The sequence below is a fragment of the Vulpes vulpes genome, chromosome X, assembly GCF_048418805.1.
Source record: "Vulpes vulpes isolate BD-2025 chromosome X, VulVul3, whole genome shotgun sequence".
Taxonomy (NCBI): Eukaryota; Metazoa; Chordata; class Mammalia; order Carnivora; family Canidae; genus Vulpes; species Vulpes vulpes.
The window spans coordinates 25,937,644-25,956,861 of record NC_132796.1 but is presented as its reverse complement, the minus strand read 5'-3'; the positions used below and the strand labels follow the sequence as shown (position 1 = coordinate 25,956,861).

The 19,218-nt window shown below is 41.6% G+C and overlaps 1 protein-coding gene and 1 pseudogene across 10 annotated transcripts in view; both read left to right on the top strand.

Annotated features, from left to right (window-relative positions):
• The window catches only part of TAB3 (TGF-beta activated kinase 1 (MAP3K7) binding protein 3), a 91,394-nt gene that overhangs the window by 32,488 nt on the left and 39,688 nt on the right, over window positions 1-19,218 (top strand). For 4 of the 10 annotated variants that reach the window (XM_072743150.1, XM_072743145.1, XM_072743146.1 and 1 more), the window contains exons 2-4: window positions 1,824-1,926; window positions 8,432-8,508; window positions 8,750-8,869. The exons of 1 other annotated variant lie outside the window; for it this stretch is intronic. The gene's annotated coding sequence lies outside the window, so the exon portion shown is untranslated. The remainder of the gene's footprint in view (window positions 1-1,823; window positions 1,927-8,431; window positions 8,509-8,749; window positions 8,870-19,218) is intronic. 5 more of the 10 variants (XM_072743151.1, XM_072743148.1, XM_072743152.1 and 2 more) reach the window with 2 other exon arrangements.
• On the top strand, window positions 5,549-6,048 carry LOC112919019 (B-cell CLL/lymphoma 7 protein family member C pseudogene; annotated as a pseudogene).

Here is a 19,218-nt window from a genome sequence, read left to right as displayed (position 1 = left end):
CGCTAAACCTCTGAGCCACCCTGGCTGCCCCTGTTTAGTAGCATGTTGTTTAGCCTTCATATATTTGTGTTTTATTCCAAATTTTATTATAATTTGTAGTTTCATACTGTTTAAGTTGGAAAGGATGGTTGATGTGTTTTCAGTCTTCTTGAAATTATTGAGACTTGTTTTGTGGCCTTACATGATCTATTCTGGAGAATGTTCCATGTGCACTTGAAAAGAACGTGTATTCTGTTGTTTTTGGATGGAATGTTCTGTGTATATCTGTTAGGTCCATCTGGTCTAATGTGCCATTTACAGCCATTCTTTCCTTTTCATTTTCTGTCTGAATGATCTATCCATTGATGTAAATGGGATGTTAAAGTTCACTACTGTTACTGTATTACTGTCTGTTTCTCCCTTTCTGTCTTTAATAATTGGTTTATGTATTTTGGTGTTCCTATGTTGGGTGCATAGATGTGTATAATTGTTATATCCTCTTAGTGCGTTGTTCCCTTTATCTTTGTGTAGTGCTTTTCTTTGTCTCTTGCTACAGTCTTTGTTTTAAAGTCTATTTTGTCTGATACAAGTAATGCTACCCGGGCTTTTGTACACAATAAGCTTTTTAAATTAATTATTTTTAAAAAATAGGCTCCACACTCAATGTGGAGCCCAACATGGGGTCTGAATCCATTGTCCCTGAGATCAAGACCTGAGCTGAGGTCAAGAACTCAGATGCTTAACTGACTGAGCCACCCAGGTGCCCCACTACCCTGGCTTTCCCCCCCCCACTTGATTTGTATGATAAATGATCTTCCATCCCTTCACTTTCAGTCTGCAAGTGTCTTTAGTTCTAAAGTCAGTCTCTTGTAAGCTGCATATAGATGAATATTGTTTTCTTATTCATTGAGTTCTCTGTATCTTTTCTTTTCTTTTCTTTTCTTTTTTTAATTAAGTAGGGCCCACACCCAGCATGGGGCTTGAACTCATGGCCCTGAGATCAAGAGTTGTATGCTCCACTGACTGAGCCAGCCAGTCAGGCAACCCTTTCCCTGTATCTTTTTATTGGACCTTTAGTCCATTTACATTTAAATTAATTATTGATAGATATATACTTATTTCTGCTTTCCTCTGTATGTAAGACTATTATTTCACTGAGGCTTATGAACAAGTATTTTTCTTTTTTCATATTTTTGAGTGATGAGTGATTTTGTGAGTTGGGTTATGGGGAGGGCCTCCCAGTCTTTAGTGAACAATTGTAATTCTGCTGAGAGGGTATAGTAAGTGACAAAGAACTATATATCCTCTTTGTTGTTGGGTTTTGCATGAGGGTGTAGTGCTCATTTGGAGTGTGGAAATTTAAAAATTCCTTTACTAGAGAATAACTTAGCCTGTGTATGGAGTTATTTAAATTTTAAGACCTTTGGCTCTTAAAGAGCCTGAAACCCATTATGCTTAATGACTAGAATAAATGGGGAGCTGCAGGAATCACTGGTGGTGTGCCAGGGATGCAACTAAAGGTCCTCCAACTAGCCTCAGTGAAGATGAAACCTCAGAACAACTTGGCCCTAACCCTCACCCTCTGCTGTTGCTAGCTCTCCCTTAGCTACTAGCAGTGACTTAGTGGCAAGAGAAGCAGGGCGGCTGATAAAGTCAGGTGACCTTTCCATTATATTGATCGAGCATAAACTTTATTCACTGAAATTTCAGGTAGTGAAAGGTATACAAGCAGCTGCTTTCTGTTTCATGAGCTTGTATTTATATACTGTATAACTTGCTCACGCAGTTTTCTTTAAACCTTTCGTAATTGAAATCTTACCTGTTTGCTCTCTCATTTTTTTTAGGATAGCGCTTGCAACCTTTGCTCACGTTCTTCACAGTGAATTTGTTGTGTGTCAGACTGGACAAGGTATCTTAGTTGAGGCTTCATTTTTTGAAAAATTCAAGGTAAGGAGTGTGTATCTATGTATATGTCTTTATTTCTGTAGTTTTTACAGCAAAAAAACCTTTTTGAAATCTTATCTGTGTTACTGTTAACATGTTTGTTTATGCCATCCCCTTACTCCCATACCTTTTGTGCATTGAAGAGCAAGGATGAAAAAAAAGATGTCCAGGTAGCTTCATGTGTTTATTTATTTATTTAAAGACTTTATTTGTTTATTCATGAGAGACACATAGAGAGGCAGAGACACAGGCAGAGGGAGAAGCAGGCTCCCTGTGGGGAGCCTGACATGGGACTTGATCCTGGAGATCCTGGAGATCCAGGATCACGCCCTGGGCTGAAGGCGGTGCTAAACCGCCGAGCCACCAGGGCTGCCCACTTCATGTGTTTAGATTTAAGCCCTATATCAGGACCTAAGAAGGTCTTTGTACATTTCACTTGTTATTAGAAACCTCCCCAAACGGGCAGCCCGGGTAGCTCAGTGGTTTAGCGCCACCTTCAGCCCAGGGTGTGGTCCTGGAAACCTGGGATCGAGTCCCATGTCGGGCTCCCTGTATGGAATGGAGCCTGCTTCTCCCTTGGCCTATGTCTCTGCCTCTCTCTCTCTCTCTCTCTCTCTCTCTCTCTCTCTCTGTGTGTGTTTCTCTCATGAATAAATAAATAAAATCTTTAAAAAACAAAAAGAAACCTCACCAACCAACAGAAGGGTAACTTAGCATTTGGTTTTGAATTAAAGGGGCGAATCCCATCCAGGCTCCCGGTGCCCAGTGATTGTGGCTGGAGCTGGTAGAGCTTCAAAGATCTGCCCTAAGGAGTAACTGAGTATGGTGTGTGCATATGCTGGTCTTCCAACTTCCTATTTTTTTAAAAAAATATTTTATTTATTCATGAAAGAGACAGAGAGAGAGGGAGAGACATAGGCAGAGGAAGAAACAGGCTTCCCGCAGGGAGCCTGATGCAGGATTTGATCCCAGAACCCGGGGATTGCAACCTGAGCCAAAGGCAGATGCTCAGCCACTGAGTTACCCAGATGCCCCCAACTTCCTAGTTTTTATTGTAATTTTTCTTTCTTTTTTTTAAAAAAATTCATTCATTCATTCAGTCATTCATCAGAGAGAGAGAGGCAGAGACATAGGCAGAGGGAGAAGCAGGCTCCCTGCAAGGAGCCCGATGTGGGACTCGATCCCGGAACTCCGGGATCACACCCTGAGCTGAAGGCAGAAGCTCAACCTCTAAGCTACCCAGGCATCCCTATTGTAATTTTTCTTACAGGTCCATGTTAAATAACCAAGTTGTAAAGATGATAAATCTAGTATTATAAACAAATATGGGTATAATTTTTAAAATGTAGCATAATTCTTGCTCTGAGCCATTGGTAGATCTGTTTCAAGAAAGATTATATAATAATATCACCTTTGATTTTTATCTAGATAGTTTTTCCACTTTATACAAATGTTCCGACTCTTTTAAACATCTGTTTCCGAGTATAATAACATGTGTGGGTGTGTGTTGTGAATTAAACACTGGACAAGGTGTTATGAGGCCTGTTTTATGAACTTACTAGCTTTTTAGCAAGTTTTAAAAATCCCTGTAACTTTCAGTTACCTCCTGTGTAAAATAAGAGGATTGTACTGAGGTTGTATTCAGGGTTTCTCTGCCTTGGCACTATTGACATTTGGGGCCAGATAATTCTTTGTTGTCTGGGGCCGTCCTGTGCCCTGTACAATGTTAAGCAGTGTCGTTGGCCTCTGCCTACCAATGCCAGTAGCATCCCTCTTCAGTATGACAACTAGAATTGTCTCTAGACACTTCAAGTGTGCCTTTTTGGGCAATGTCATCCCCACTTGGGAGCTACTTGGTTACATGATGTGTAGAATTCCTACCAACTTTATATTTCTTTTGTTTTTTTTTCCTTTTTTTCTTTCATTTTTATTTCAAAAAATCCTATTCTTTGCAACCTAGCTTAAATGTCATCTCTTCTGTGAAGCTTTCCTTTGTATTTTTTCCTTGTCTTACTTTATTTCTGTATCTGACAGCTTATTATAGGACTTAATGCATTCTACTACAATTGTCAGTGTGTTTCTTTGAGGGCATGGATCTTCTGTACCTCTTAGCTGCGTGCTCAGATTTTGTTAAATAGTCAACAGTGGATGTGGGAGGATTGTCAGGTTTGACATTGTTAAATAAATAATTATAAATGATATTTTTGTTCATCTTTCATACATTTCCAGTAGGAAATTTCCATGGTTTGTGATCTTGAATTTCTGGGTTTAGGAAACTGATTACTTTTAAAAAAATCGTTTTAGAAGGCAGGAACCTCTGGTAGTTCGTGAGGAAGCCACAGAAAACAGACAACATTTGAGAAAGATAAAGTCACACAGAAATTCATAACATAAAAGGTTGTTTTAGCTTTTAATCCAGATGTTTCTCAAATCCACTTGGTTAATTATTTTTTTAAAGATTTTATTTATTTATTCATGAAAGACAGAGGCAGAGACATGGGCAGAGGGAGAAGCAGGCCCCCCCCACCGGGAGCCGGATGTGGGACTTGATCCTGGCATCACACCCTGAGCTGAAGGCACTCAACTACTGAGCCACCCAGGTGTCCCCACTTGGTTAATTGGAAACCTGCCATCTATTCAGATACAAGTAAAATGGGAAGGTGGTAAATATTTTTTCTTGCATTACCTATAATACCTCATCATATTCTTTTTTTTTTTTTTGAAGATTTTTATTTATTTATTCCTGAGAGACACAGGGAGAGGCAGAGACCTAGGCAGAGGGAGAAGTAGGCTCCATGCAGGGAGCCTGATGTGAGACCGGATCCCAGGACCACGGGATCACGCCCTGAACCAAAGGCAGATGTCCAACCACTGAGCCACCCCAGGCATCCCAACCTCACTATATTCTAAGTCACTATTTCTTATAGCAACCCACAGTAAAAACAAACAAACAAACAAAAAAACAAAAACAAAAAACAAAAAACGGAAAAAACCAAACACATTTTAGTCTTGATCTAATACATATCCACACCTCAAACAAGTTATTTGAACTACTGTTTACCATTACTATGTATAAAGCACTCTTATGTTTTCTGTGACATTTCTTTTTTTTCTTAAATACTTGTCATTACCCAATAAATTTATTACACACTCCACTAATAAGCCACAACTTACCATTTGAAAAACACTGTTCTAAGTAATCTCTTTAATAAAATGTAGAGGGCAGCCCCGGTGGCCCAGCAGTTTAGCGCTGCCTTCAGCCCAGGTTGTGATCCTGAAGACCCAGGATCAAGTCCCACGTCGGGCTCCCTGCATGGAGCCTGCTTCTCCCTCTGCCTGTGTCTCTGCCTCTCTTTCTGTCTGTCTGTCTCTATGTCTCTCATGCATAAATAAATAAAATCTTTAAAAAAATAAAATAAAATGTAGAGATGATCTGCCTCTAGCATGTGTTACCAGTCAGTTGTCCTGTCTTTCTTTTTAAATGATACCATTTAAGAATTGACCTAATTAAGACCTTGTGGGGAGGGACAGCCAGCCAAGAGAGTGGTACCTGGGTCCTTTGCCGAGCCTGAGACCGCTGGACAGGAGGTGGCCCAGCCACAGCCTCAACTTTGGCTCCACCACCATGGCTGGCTGGACCATGTGGACTGAGACCCAGAGCTGGGGTAACGATGACATCAAGAAAGTGATGACAACCATCAAGAAGGTCTGGAGGTGGGGGAAGTGTGGGCGACACTTATTCGTATCTTCCAGTGGGTGCCTATGGTGGGCTCCTAGGAGGAAGAATGACAGGACGCACGCAGAGAGATTCTCAGGCCCAGAGTGGCAGGACAGGGGTGCCAGTCCTTGAGGGTGGGGGATATCTCTCTTGCTGGATCACGATGAGAACAATAATCAGTTTCCATTCGGAAGGCTCTCTGCAGAAGGTGCCTGAGCCCAGCCCTGGGGACACCTGCTAGCCCAGCTGCCCTGTGTCACCTGCTAGACACCAGAAGGGGTCTCAGTAAAGAGAGAGATTCTGGGGGTATAACTGCAGGCAGCACTGATGAACCCCCAATGCTGACCAAAGACGATCCTGTTCCAGAATTGCTGGAGGCTGAGACCCTCAAAGTTTATGGTCTTTGAGCCAGTGCCACCCATCCCGAAGGCAGCCCAGGGTGACACAAAGTACTCAGAGAGTACCCCCTCTCTCTATTCAAGCACATCTGCCCACAAGCCTGTGACTCCTGAGAAGCTGGCCTGCCTGCTTGCCTGTCCTGTTGCCCCAGGAGCCCTTTTGGTTTTTTACAAATAAATGCCCTTGGGACACCTGGGTGGCTCAGCGGTTGAGTGTCTGCCTTTGGCTCAGGGCGTGACCCCATTGAGTCCCATATCGAGCTCCCTGCATGGAGCCTGCTTCTCCCTCTGCCTCTCTCTATGTGTCTTTCATGAATAAATAAAAATAAAATCTTAAAAAAAAAAACACCCACTCTTTTGTTAAAAAAAAAAAAAGACCTTGGAACACCTCAACCAGATTAATTAATTGGAAATCAATTAATTTAAAATCCCATATTTTGTCATTTATAGTAAGTATCTATATACAAGACACTGTTGGTTTTTGTACTCAACATTTACAATGATAAAACCTAGGGGAGAACAAAAGATTAGTAAACTATTTCAGGGGCTCATAGTGGTGACAAATGCATGACTTTTTGGGCATTTGGGAGAGGGAGGAAAGCTGTGGTGATTTAGGTCACTGGGAGAAAGCATGAATGTGGAGTGGATTTTGCGTTGACATCAGAGATTTCTACATGGTAGAAAACAGCATTTGTGTAGGTGCCCAGGATTTTTGCTCATTTTTTGGGTAATGTTTAAGATAAAGTAATTGAGAAATTTAAAATATGGTAAAGTGCTGAAAATATACAGTATAAACAGGATATGTTAACTTCCATGTGGTTATAAAATGAGGTTCAGTCAGGAGATTAATTAGAGACTTGTATCCATGATATAAGCCATTATTTGCCCCCAAAGTTAACATTGGATTATTAGGTTCACTGGGATAAAGATACAGTATTCCCCCCCCTTTATCCACAGGGAATACATTCCAAGTGGATACATTGGGAATACATTCCCAGTGGATCCTCCAAACTGCAGGTAATACCAATCCCTATATACACTACGTTTTTTTCTGTATAGAGATATTTATGATAACGTTTATAAAGTAGGGACAGGAAGAGGTTAATAATAGAACGTTTATGACGATATACTGTAATGAAAGTTAGGTGAATGTGGTATCTCTCTTGAAATAGCTTATTTTACTGTACTCATCCTTATGGTGATGCGAGATGACAAAATGCTTACATGATCTACAGTGACATAAATGACGTAGACATTGTGACATAGTGTTAGGCTACTATTGACCTTCTGATGATATGTTGGAAGGTGGATCATCTGCTTCAGGACTGCAGTTGACCACAGGTAACTGAAACTGCAGGAGGCAAAACCATGTTAAGAGGGAACTGTGTGGGATCCGTGGGTGGCGCAGCGGTTTAGCCCCTGCCTTTGGCCCAGGGCGCGATCCTGGAGACCGGGGATCGAATCCCACGTCGGGCTCCCGGTGCATGGAGCCTGCTTCTCCCTCTGCCTGTGTCTCTGCCTCTCTCTCTCTCTTTGTGTGACTATCATAAAAAAAAAAAAAAAAAAAAAAGAGGGAACTATGTACTTTCTGAAGGAAGGGGAGAGAGAATGCTCATCTGTCAAAATAAGCCAGTAAGGTTACTGTTCTTTATATAAATTGCTCTTCATGGAACAGAAATGGATTATATTATAGTCAACATTTTAAAAAAAGTTATTATTTTGGCCATACAATTTATTTATTTTTTTAAAAGATTTTATTTATTTATTTATTCATGAGAGACACACACACACACAGGTAGAGGCACAGGCAGAGGGAGAAGCAGGCTCCATGCAGGGAGCCCGATGTGGGACTCGATCCCAGGGCTCCAGGATTACGCCCTGGGTTGAAGGAAGGTGTTCAACCGCTGAGCCACCCAGGCGTCTCTAGGTTGAAGGCAGGTGTTCAACCATTGAGCCACCCAGGCGTCCCTTGGCCATACAATTTAAAGTTTCCTACATGCTTTCGGGACCCGGGCTTCATCCTTTCTTCTGTAAATGAATGGAGAGGTTCAGGATGGTATGTCACAACCAGGTGTGCTACAAAAGCGTTAAGAAAATAAATGGTGGATTATTTTTTAGTTTTTCTGAACTACTGCTCTTTTCTTGGGATAACGTAGAATTTAATTAATGTAGAAAATATGTGTGACCTAAAAAAAAAAAAAATGTGTGACCTAAAAGAAAAGATGATTCAGCTTGTGATGAAACTTGGGAAAGAACCACCTGTCCGAAAAGTGTGGTCTAACATTCTGTGTGCTGTTACTAAAAGCATCAGAAGTCTGAGTTTTTGTCATGTTTACATACTGAGTTAGGAAGTTAAGCAAAAGGATAACTCCTCATTTTGTCACATTTCCAGACTACTGAAAAGAAGGTGCTTTTAGAGCTGGAGATGTGAATACGACTCCTGTGCCAGAGATCATTAATCATCTTGAGGTAAATTTTTTTTAATTAAATAGATGGTTTTGTATAGTTTTAATTTTACAGAAAAGTTGAGAGGATAATACAGAGAGTTCCCATAGACCTGGCACCCGGTTTCTTCTATTATTGGTAGATGACCTTAGCTTGGTACATTTGTTACAGTTAATTAAGCAAAGTGAAACATTGTTATTAACTAAAGGTCCATAGTTCACTCACATTTCCTTAGTTTTTACTTAATGTATTTTTTATGTTTCAGGATCCCGCCAGGATACCACATTACATTTAGTCATCATGTCTCCTTAGGCTCTTCTTGCTGTGACAGTTTCTCAGACTCATTGTTTTGATGACCTTGTCAGTTTTGAGGAGAACTGATCAGGTATTTTGTAGAATGTCGCTCAATTAGGATTTGTCTGATGTTTTTCTTGTTGGTAGACTAATCTGGGTTTTGGGGAGGAAGACCACAGAGGTAAAGTGCCATTCCCATATTCTTGTCATATCACATCAAGAGTATGTAGTATCAACATAATTTATCACGGTTAGTGTTGGCTTTGGTCACCTGGCTGAGAAGGTTTATGTCTGCTTTCTTCATTCTCCACTCTAATGTTACTTTTTTTTTTTTTTTAACACTCTGTCGTAGTATTAGATTGAAGGCACTGTGTAGTCATCACTTAAGGAGTGAGATGTTGCACTCCATCTCCTGGAGTGTGTTCTACATAACTTATTGGGAGTTTTGAATGGAAGATTATCTTTCCTCCTCTATTTGCTTATTTACTTAGTCATTTCTTTGTATCATTATGGATTCATGGATACTTATTTTATACTTTGAGTCATAATCTATTACTACTTTATTTATTTTGTTGCTTAAATTTTTCTAGCCTTGACCATTGATGATCTCTTTTGGTTGGCCCCTATGTTACTTTATTTTATTTATTTTTTAAAGATTTTATTTATTTATTCATGAGAGACACACAGAGAGAAAGAGGCAGAGACACAGGCAGAGGGAAAAGCAGGCTCCATGCAGGGAGCCGGATGTGGGATTCGATCCCCGGTCTCCAGGATCACACCCTGGGCCGAAGGTGGCACTAAACCACTGAGCCACCGGGGTTGCCCCCCCATGTTACTTTAACATGCCCCCATCGTCATAAGGGGGGTTCCTTTTGAGCACTTCCTTCCTAGTATTATAAGATACTCCAGACTTATCCTGTGTATCCTCTGTTTTAGTTCTATAATCAGCCATTTCTCCCCAAAGCCCTAATTCCTTTTATTAGAGAATTACATTAGAAATCAAGATCTGAGTACAAGTAGGCTCACTGTTCCTTTGAGGTAGTATTGCTTCTAAAGGCTCTGTTAGCTGAAATCCCATGTATGTGCTATCTGTATGTTTATGCATCTGTATGAATGTTTCTCTGTATCTGTTTTTATGTATCTGTATCAATATTAAACTAAATGTGAGTTTTAACTGATGACTCCAACCTAATCCATTAACACACAGATCATTCTAGCCTTCTCCCCTTGCTTGTCTGTAACCTCTGACTCCCAACAGTGAGACACCTGGCTTTCACCATTCACTGTCCATGTACTTAATTGTTCACTCCCAGTGTATGGATAGATAGATGTATAACAGTTTTGTTGACTTCTACACTCATGGGAAACAACTTTACCAACTAGAGTACAGTGCTTATATACATTTCTTTTTGCTTTTACTTTAGTCATACAGATGCTACTCATTTCCAGAGTTAATTTAGGTCAGCACCATCCATCCGTGTCCCCCCCCCCGCCCCCCCCCCCCCCGTTATATTGTTTCATATGTTTGGAATAGTTAGATTATATCATAAATGGTGTCTGTTCCTTCCTGGGATCCCCTGACCTGAATGATGTTTTTATTTTTTTTTAATTTTTAAATTTATTTATTTATGATAGTCACAGAGAGAGAGAGAGAGAGGCAGAGACACAGGCAGAGGGAGAAGCAGGCTCCATGCACCGGGAGCCCGATGTGGGATTCGATCCCGGGTCTCCAGGATCGTGCCCTGGGCCAAAGGCAGGCGCTAAACCACTGCGCCACCCAGGGATCCCCTGTTTTTATTTTCTTTTAAAGATTTTATTTATTTATGAGAGACAGAGAGAGACAGACTGACAGACACAGGGGCAGAGACATAGGCAGAGGGAGGAGAAGCAGGCTCCATGCAGGGAGCCCAATGCAGGACCCAATCCCGGGACTCTGGGATCACGCCCTGAGCCGAAGGCAGATGCTCAACCACTGAGCCATCTAGGTGTCCTTAAATGATGTTTTTAAATTTGCATACTTGAAGGTTCACTCTTGGGGCGCTTGGGTGGTTCAGTTGGTTAAGTGTCAGACTCTTGATTTTAGCCCAGATCATGATCTCAGGGTGGTGAGTTTGAGCCCTGTGTCAGATGCCAGGCTGGGCAGGGAACCTTCTTAAGATTCTCTCCCTCCTTCTCCCCTCTTCCCCTCAAAAACAAAAGGTTCACTCTTTGTGTTATAAAGTTCTGTGGGTTTTGACAGGTGCATGATGTCATGTATCTACTATTAGAATATTGTACAGAACAATTTCACCACCCTTAAAATTGCCTGTGCTTCACCTATAAAGCCTCCCTACAAACCCCTGGAAACAACTGATCTTTTTACTCATTCTCTAGTTTTGCCTTTTTCAGATTGTTATTGAAATATTTAAGGTCACTTTATAAAGGAAATCTTTGGTTCTTCTAACCTAGATACCATTTTTCCTACCACCAACTCAGTATTCTTAAATAAACAAAATATTTCTTTTTTTTTAAATTTTTTTTTATTATTTATTTATGATAGTCACAGAGAGAGAGAGAGAGGCAGAGACACAGGCAGAGGGAGAAGCAGGCTCCATGCACCGGGAGCCCGATGTGGGATTCGATCCCGGGTCTCCAGGATCGCGCCCTGGGCCAAAGGCAGGCGCCGAACCGCTGCGCCACTCAGGGATCCCCCACAAAATATTTCTAATAAGAGTCAAGGCTTTCCCATTTCTTTCTTCATATTCCGCTGTATAAGGTCATTTTGCTTTATTTTTTAATATTCTACTTCTTTGGGGGCACTTGGGTGGCTCAGTCGATGGAGGATGCAGCTCCTGATCTTGGGGTCATGAGTTAGAGCCGCACATAGGGCATAAAGCTTACTTAAAAAACTAAAAAAAAAAAAAAAAAAAAACTAATAATTGGGGCATCTGGGTGGCTCAGTCATTTGGGGGTCTGGCTCCTGGTTTCGGCTCAGGTCATGATCTCATGGGTCATGAGATTGAGCCCCAAGTCAGGCTCCTGGCTTGGCTGGGAGTCTGCTTCAGGATTCTCTCCCTCTGCCCCTACCCCCACTGGCTCGAGCTCCTTCCCTCCCTCTCTCTTTCTCTCAAATAAAGAAATTTTTTTAAAAAGATTTTATTTATTTATTCATGATAGAGAGAGAGAGAGAGGCAGAGACACAGGCAGAGGGAGAAGCAGGCTCCATGCCGGGAGCCTGACGTGGGACCCGATCCCGGGACTCCAGGATCACGCCCTGGGCCAAAGGCAGGTGCTAAACCACTGAGCCACCCAGGGATCCCCTAAAGAATTTTTTTTTTTTAAATTTCATTTATTTATTTGAGAGAGAGAGTGTGCGTGCATGCATAAGCAGGGAAGGGGCAGAGGGAGAAGCAGACTCCCTTGAGCAGGGAGCCAGACATGGCACTAGATCCCAGAACTCCAGGATCATGACCTGAGCCAAAGGCAGACACTTAACCAAATGAGCCACCTAGGTGCCCTATAAAGAAATATTTTTAAAAAAATAAAAGGTAATAATACCCTACTTTCTTGGTAACATACTCAGAATTGGGAGAAGATTCCAAGTACCTTCATTTTTATTTTCATTGGGGAGGTTAATGGGAAGAGGCAGGAGTGGCGTGTCTTTTTTTTTTTTTCCCCAAGATTTTATTTATTTATTTGAGAAAGAGACAGAGAGCGAGCATGAGTCAGGAGGAAGGGCAGAGGGAGAGGGAGAGGGAGAAGCAGGCTCCCCGCTCAGTGCAGGAAGCTATCCTAGGGTTGTGGGGTTCTATCCTAGGACCACTTGATCTCAGAACCCTGGGATCATGACCCGAGCTGAAGGCAGATGCCCAACTGACTGAACCACCCAGGCACCCCAGAGTGGTGTGTCTGATAGTTTCTGTATAGGTGGCATCTGGCTAGCAGATACTTACTTGGGAGGAGGAGTGCTATTTTTATTTTTATTTTTATTTTTATTTTTTTTATTTTTATTTTTATTTTTATTTTTATTTTTATTTTTATTTTTATTTACTTTATTTATTTATTTATTTATTTATTTATTTATTTATTTATTTATTTTATGATAGTCACACAGAGAGAGAGGCAGAGGGAGAAGCAGGCTCCCTGAAAGGAGCCTGATGCAGGATTTGAGCCCGGGACTCCAGGATCATGCCCTGGACTGAAGGCAGCGCTAAACCGCTGAGCCACCCAGGGATCCTCAGGAACCCAACCTCTTGACACCTGCAGCATCTTTGGTTTTGTTTACCTTGTTGCCTTTTCTTCTTTCTCATAAAAAGGCAGCTGTATTATCCTTATATTTTAAAGACTTGAAACTAGGGTTCAGAAGTGAATAAAACTTCTTTAGAACCAGTAGGGAAGCTTGAGTTAAGCTTTTGGGTGCTTTAGAAGCTCTTTGTTGACAACAATTAAATAGCCATCGAGTGTTCTGAATTTGGTTAGCCTCTGAAGTATGGAAGTATCATTTCTTGGTGGGAAAGTTGTCTTCATTTCTGTAAATACAAGATTTGATGACTAAGGTCATTCTTACCATTAAATTCAGTGAATTCCATTTTTCTTTTCTTATTTCATCCAGCAAATATTCATTGAATACCTAGTCTGTGCCAGGCCCTGTGCCTAATCAGTTGTATACCCTCACAGGAGAAATTGAATTACAGAATCTAAGAGTTGTAGGTCTTAGCCTTTTATTTTTTTTATTTTTTAAAGACTTTATTTATTCATGAGATACACACACACACACACACACACACACAGAGAGAGAGAGAGAGAGAGAGAGAGAGAGAGGCAGAGACACAAGCAGAGGGAGAAGCAGGCTCCATGCAGGGAGCCCGACATGGGACTCAATCCCGGGTCCCCAGGATCACATCCTGGGCGGTGCTAAACCGCTGAGCCACTCGGGCTGCCTGGTCTTATCCTTTTATTTTTATTTTATTTTTATTTTTTAAAAATATTTATTTATTTATTCAGAGAGAGCGAAAGAGAGGCAGAAACACAGGCAGAGGGAGAAGCAGGCTCCATGCAGGGAGCCCGATGTGGGACTCGATCCTGGGTCTCCAGGATCGACACCCCAGGCTGAAGGCGGCACTAAGCTGCTGCGCCACCAGGGCTGCCCGTGGTCTTATCCTTTTAATTGAATGAAAATACCAAAGTATTAGAGCTGTGCTGTCCAGTAAGGTAGCCATTGCTAACTGCAGATAGCTGCTGACCGCTTGAAATGTGGCCTGTCTGAATTGTGATGTGCTGTTAGTATAAAATACACACTGGATTTTGAGGAGTTAATTTGAGAGAAATAGGTAAAATAGCTCATTGATTTTTTTTTATTGATCATATATTAAAATAATACTGTTTTTGAAATACCAAATTAAATAAAATATATTAAAATGTCACCTGTTGCTTTTTTCTTCACGTGGCTACTAGAACATTTAAAAGGACTTGGGTTATATTTTTATTAAACAGTGCTGTCTTAGATCTTCAGTGACTTGGCAGGGTTATTCATCTAGTTGGGACTCCTGTGGCTTTTGCAAATTATAGGTCACCTTACTGTGAAAATGGCAGATAATGTTTGTTTTGATGAAAATCGTGAGTAATTCAAACGGGTTTAAATATTTTATTTATTATTATTATTTTAAAAATATTTTATTGACAGAACGAGAGCACAAGCAGGAGAGTAGCAGGCCCCCCGCAGAGCAGGGAGCCCGATGTGGAGTTCCATCTCAGGACCCTGTGGTCATGAACTGAGCTGAAGGCAGATGCTTAATCTGCTGAGCCACCCAAATGCCCCTAAAAGATTTTATTTTACTTGAGAGAGAGCATGCAAGCTGGAGGGGGGGGGAGAGAGAGAGAGAGAGAGAGAGAATCTGAAGTGGACTCCTCAACTGAGTGTAGAGCCTGATGTGGGGCCCTGATCTCATGACCAGGAGGTCATGACCTGAGCCAAAAACAAGAGTTGGCTGCTTGACCGGCTGAACCACCCAGGCACCCCTATACAGCTTTGAATTGACTCTAAGGACTAAAGTTAACACTTCGAAGTAATAAACATTTTAAATTAAGCCTGGAATGTTAATCTGGTAGAATATTTTAGTTTTTCAGATTGAGAGATTTTAAAAGTGGAAAACTGGAAAAATATACAAACTGAGTAGCTTAAACCTGTTTTTCCTTTTTCCTAAGCATTCATCACTTGCTCTACATAGGTGATCCCTGATCCCCCAAAATTTTATTGGAGGTGTGTGCAAGAGGTGGGGGGCAAAATTCATCTCTGTTTTTTTTTTTTTTCCTTATTAGGTAGATTTTTTTTTTAAATTTATCTACGATAGTCACACAGAGAGAGAGAGAGAGAGAGGCAGAGACACAGGCAGAGGGAGAAGCAGACTCCATGCACTGGGAGCCCTACGTGGGATTCGATCCCCGGTCTCCAGGATCGCGCCCCGGGCCAAAGGAAGGCGCCAAACCGCTGCGCCACCCAGGGATCCTGGTAGATTTTTTTTTTTAAAGACTTACTTATTTACTCATGAGAGACAGAGAGAGAGAGAGAGGCAGAGACATAGACGGAGAAGTGGGCTCCCCGCAGGGAGCCCAATGTGGGACTCTATCCCGGACCTTGGATCCTGAGCCGAGGGCACACGCCCAACCACTGTGTCCTGGTAGGTTGGTTTAGTAGTAAAAGTGACTCTTCATTATGGAACAGACATTTGAGCAAGTATAAGATCAGGCTCTGGCAATGCACAGGTGAACAAAGCATAGCCCCTGAATAGAACTACAGGCTTTTTGTTTCATTTTGTTTTGACTTTTTATTTGGAAATAATTCCGCAAGTACAGAAGTTGCAAGGTAAAAACTACATACAAAGAGCACCTTAGGGCAGTCCCTGTGGCGCAGCGGTTTGGCGCCGCCTGCAGCCCGGGGCATGATCCTGGAGACCCGGGATCCAGTCCATGTTGAGCTCCCTGCGTGGAGCCTGCTTCTCCCTCTACCTGTGTCTCTGCCTCTCTCTCTCTCTGTGTCGCTCATAAATAAATAAAATCTTTAAAAAAAAAAAAGAGCACCTTATATGCTTTATCCATATTCCTCTCTTGTTAACATTTGCCCTTTTTGCTTTATTTGTTCCTCTCCCTCCGTGTGTTTGCACATGCACTGTGTGTGTGCATGCACATGTACACGTACACATATGTCATATATGTTCTTTCCTGAATCATTTGAGAGTAAGTTGTCATGACCTTTACTCCTAAATATTTCATTGCCTAACTTCCTAAAACTAACGTAGTCTCATATATAGGCATAGTACAGTTATCAATTCAGTATACTTAGTAAATTCAATAAATTAAACATAATGGAGTACTTTTCATAATCTAGCATCTGTGTTTCTATTTTGTCAGTTGATCCATTCTTTTATAACACTTTCCCCACTTAGTATGGGACCCAGTCTAGGATCAGTTATTAGCTTTAGTTTCATGTACTCTGTCTCCCTTAATCTGTGATATTTTTTTTTGCCTTTTTCTTGTATGACTTTAGCATTTTTAAAATGACAGTTTTACCCTGTCCTCCCCCCCCTTCTTTTTTCAGTAGAATTTTTTGTCATTTTTGCTTTGTCTCTTATAAGACATTTCAGATTCTGCGTTCCTGACTGGAATACTATAAAGTAATATGTTTTCTCAGGGTGTCACATCTGGAGGTGTACGTTCTCCATCTTTCCCACATTGATGTTAATTTTGATTAGCCAATCACAATATTGCTTGATTTATCTACTGTGTAATTTTGCCCCGTTGCAACTGATAAGCAGTTCTTTGGAGAGATACTTGAAGACCATTCATACATACTACTCTTCATCCAAATCTACTCCTAGATTTAGCATCACTTGATGATTTTTGCTTGAAGCAATCTGTACTGTGATATCTGCACAGTGATGATTTTTTAGGTTTCAGCACTCCTTGCATGTTTACCAGTTGGATTCTACTGTAAATAAAAGCCCACCCTTCTCCATTTATGTATGTATGTATTTATTTCATACTAATAGCAACTCATGGGTTCCTCTTTTCTACAGGCCTGTAATTCATTAGTGTCCTTAATTATTTTGGTACTCAAATTATCACAGATTTGGCCATTGGAAGCCTCTTCAAGCTGGCTCCCAGGTCCTTATGACAAGCTCCCATCATTTTTGAGTACTTCCCCACTTCGTGGTGTAACAACTTGTTCCAGGTAAAGCTACAGTTTTATCTGAAAGACCTTTATTTTTTATTTTTTTTAAAGATTTTATTTATTTATTAGAGAGTGTGCACAAGTCAGGGTAGGGGTAGAGAAGCAGACTTCCCACTGAGCAGGGAGCCCAATGAGGGGCTCGATCCCAGGACCCTGGGATCATGACTTAAGCTGAAGGCAGTTGCCTAACCCACTGAGCCACGCAGGTGCCCCTCTGAGAGACCTTTAGATACACAAGTGGCTAAGCATAGTGTGTTTGGTGTACCTATGAGGATAAGCACAACTTGCTGTGACAGCATAGTGGAGGGTCCTCTAGCATGGTGTGGGTGGAGGAGAAGCATGGCAGTAGGACTCAAGGAATGGGGTTGTCAGTGGAAGCTTCCTTTGAGGAAGCGCCATCAGTACCAACATGTGTAGGATCAGTGTGGCTTAGAGAAGCAGTGGTGAGGGAGGAAAAAAAGCATCTCAGACAGATGGATGATCATGGTCTAATGCCCTAAGAGGAGGTAGCACAGGATCACACCTGGCTGTGTTCTCTTGGGATGCATTGAGTGGAGGGGACCAATCAGATCTGCATCTTAGAACACAAACACTCTGGCACTGATGTGGAGGAAGGCAAGACCAGAGGTGAGAGAGCAGCAGGAAGTTGGAGCTGTAATGTTGATGACAATATTCAGAAATGCCCTAAGTAATAGTAACAAATGCTTTCTGACTTACTAATGTTTGCCATTTAAATTTTGCTACAACTCAGGATGCCTGGGTGGCTTAGCCCTTGGGTGGCTCAGCAGTTGAGCGTCTGCCTTCAGTTCAGGGCGTGATCCTGCGGTTCCGGGATCGAGTCCCTCATCGGGCTCCCTACATGGAACCTGCTTCTCCCTCTTCCTATGTCTCTGCCTCTCTCTCTCTCTGTCTCTCATGAATAAATATATAAAATCTTTTAAAAAAATTTTGCTACAACCCTACTATTATTTCCATTTTATAGATGAAATTTCAAAGGCATAAGGATTGAATATATTTCTCAGACACTCACAAATGGCAGAACTGGGGTGGAAAGCATGAGCACTTCATTTCACTCTCTAGTTGGTTATGCAAGAGTTGAAGTCCAGGATTACACCTTGGTTTCTAGTATCGTTGAGTAAATAGTGGTAACATTCATGGAGAGAACAGAGCATTTGGGGAAGGGTTGTGGTGAGGATTTCCTTTTTGAATATATTGACAATTATCTTTGGGCATATCCAGATGGTGCTCTGTAGTAGGCAGGTGGTTATATGTGTCTGGAGCCTTAGAGCATGATGTTTAAGATCCCAGTTTGGGAATCATCAGCCTTTAAATGTTATTGAATGCTTACTAGTGGATAGGATCGCTGGTTACAAGGTTGTAGAATGAAAAGAGGAAGCAGCTTAGGGCAAAAACCAGACAAATGTTAATGGGACAAAAGTGGGAAAGGGCAGCCCAGGTGGCTCAGCGGTTTAGCGCCACCTTCAGCCCAGGGCCTGATCCTGGAGACCTGGGGTCAGGTTCCACATTGGGCTTCCTGCATGGAGCCTGCTCCCTCTGCCTGTGTCTCTGCCTCTCCTCTCTCTGTGTCTCTCATGAATGGATAAGTAAAATCTTAAAAAAAAAAAAAAAAGAGGTGGGAAGAAACCAGACTAGTAGCAACGAGGCTAAAAAAAGAAGTAGCAATGAGTATTGTCAAATGCTGCAGAGGTTAAGGGGGGGCATAGGGACCAGAAAATATATCCTCTGGATTTAGCACCAGAGAGATGGTTAAGTATGTCAGTGGAACAGTGATAAGAGCCAGATTAAAGCAAACTAAGGAATGAATTGCAGGGAGCAGAAGTGTATAGGGTAAATAGAAAGTCCGCATATATGCCAGTCATATTCCCCCACATTTTAATTTTTCTTTTAAAAAATATTTAAATTCAATTTGCCAACATATAGTATAACCCCCAGCGCTCATTCCATTAGGTGCCCTCCTTGGTGCCCATCACCCAGTTACCCCATTAATTTTTCTTCATGTTTATTAGACGGCTTTTGTGTGGTGATTGGAAGTCATTAAAACAGTTGCTAATAGCTCTTTTTACCTGTGGTTAGCTTATCTCATAGCTATGGGCTTTGTGGCCACTTTGTTAGAGTGTGCATAATTCTTGGCAGTCTTGGCTTGGAAGGAAGAAGAGAACAAGCCAAATGCCCAGTAGAAGCCAACAGTTTGCATGCAAAACGACATGCCCTGC